Genomic DNA, 2,226 nt, shown 5'->3' with positions numbered 1-2,226 from the left:
ACCCCCCCCCCCCCGCCCCCTCCTAACCCAAATGAAATATAGTATAAAGAATTTAGGAGGTGGGCTGCTTTAATTTGTGCTGAGTGGGATACAAAGTCTCAGCAGACAGATGTAGAATGCTCGAATTAAAAACAAAACAGTACAAAACAAAACAAACATAAAAACCTTTCTTATGAAGGAATCAAACCCTCGTTTTCAGTGTGCAATGTCGATGAGCTTACCATCACACCAAAGACGCCGGTTCCAGGCTTGATTTGGTCAGGTTTCTTTGCGCCGTAGTGAAAAAAAAAAGGATTGGTTCAAAGTTACACGCACAGCCTTACACCATTGAAGCACGCTATAAGTATGCTAAGTGCTGAGCCAATTGAAAATACTTTCAGAGTGTGAGTCCAAGATGTAGCTCCTAATTGGTTTCCACCAAGATAATAGTACATAATTTATCATTAAGAGTGCCCCATGTGGGTTCATGCGTTAGACCTAAACGTACGTGGAAAACCATTAGATTAATAATTGTGCGTTTTGTGAATTCTGACTTCTATTCCCAGAAATGCCTCAACTGTAGTGAGTTACATCATTGACTCATTGAAAGTTCTTAATTAAACTGAACAAAATTTTCATTGTGTGAGTCCAAGATGTGTAACTCATACTCATAACTGGTTTACACCAAGATAATAATTCTGTTATGTTACGACTTACTTGAGTCTTGCAGTAGTAGATCTAGATGGTAGTTGATGTTGGTGGGGCCTCACCAACTGGTCTTCTGGTAGTTCTTAGTTACCAGATGTTACTCGTTTCGGCTTCAGTGAGTGAGTGACACTTAGTTTACTCAAGCTTTGCCCGAAGTTAGGTGAGATCTCAGTCACGTGATATGTCCTTTAGGCCTACGTCACAATAACTATTATAAAGGTGCGTTCTTGTCCTATTCTAAAGGTGCGCTTCCACCACAAATTCTTTATAGTGTCTGATTTGGATTCATACGTTGAATATATTATGAAGAAAGTAGTTTGATTAATAATTGTGTGTTTTGTGAATTCTGACTTCCATTCCCTAGAAATGCCTCAACTGTAGTGGATGTGTGCATGAGGAACAACTATGGATCAACTTATCGTTCACTCAAACTTCCTTCACGACGATAATGAACAAAAGGCGGAGTTCTTTCAACGAGCCAAGGAGTGGCTCCAACAAGGAGAAGACACACGCTCTATAAAAAGTATTGATGATGCTCTAAAGGCACTCTCTACCAAGTTCTCTTCGGAAAAAACTCCACAACCCTCCACTCACGGCTTTTTCCAGGCTGAGATAGCAATAGATACTATCAATAAAGCTGCCACGTGAGTGCTTTTTTATCGATTTATCGGACCTCATAATATCTTTCAGATCGAAGAAATAACATAATTACGGCTTATTGCTTTAGGGTAGTACTATCACCAACATATTTTTTTTGGGGGAGGGGGTTAGGTACTGCGAGGGTACGTACAGATACTAATTGATTAATATCCCACATATGCAAGGAACAATTGCCTCGCTAAAATTCCACAACTTCTGTACAGCGTAGGGTTTGCATCTTTTCGCCGATCTTATTAAGGCTGCCAGCTAACTCTCGTTCGTGGCGACTTGTTGACATTGGGTTCGTTTCGCCAAAAGATGCACGCCCGCCCTGCCCTAGGAAATGACTTATTATGTGAAGAACTAATTCCAGTGTAGTCAGTAAATGTTTTAAAAATAGAATTGATCCCTTATTTCGAAACTGATTGTCCTTGTGCGCAGCATCCGATTTTGGCGTGGGTGGGTGCTGGTTTGGGGGGGGAGTCACAGTGGGATATCATTATTTTGTTACTGGTATACGAAAGGTGGGTCGCTAGCTAACAATAACGTTTACTCGTAAATATGAGTTCTTGTTCAAACTCGTGTATTTCAATTTCCACACCAATCAAGTGAGGGACTCTCCAGACACCAGCTTCAGCTCAACGAACTACACGAGGTCTACTTCTCCTTCTTTTTGACATGTCTGGAAGCTGACCTTTTGACCATCCATATGAAGATAATGACGCGTGGTTTAGAAAAAAATGATCTCCAACTCTGCGATTTTTTAAAGGTAAGAAAGTAAACTTTTTTTTGGTATGAGAAACGTGGATTTCTCGTACATTTGTACATATATGTGCAAGTGTATGTTTGTGTGTGTATGTGTGTGTGTGTTTGTGTGTGTGTGTGTGTGTGTGTGTGTGT

This window comes from Aplysia californica, unplaced genomic scaffold, assembly GCF_000002075.1.
Source record: "Aplysia californica isolate F4 #8 unplaced genomic scaffold, AplCal3.0 scaffold00171, whole genome shotgun sequence".
Taxonomy (NCBI): Eukaryota; Metazoa; Mollusca; class Gastropoda; order Aplysiida; family Aplysiidae; genus Aplysia; species Aplysia californica.
This window is presented reverse-complemented; position numbering follows the sequence as displayed.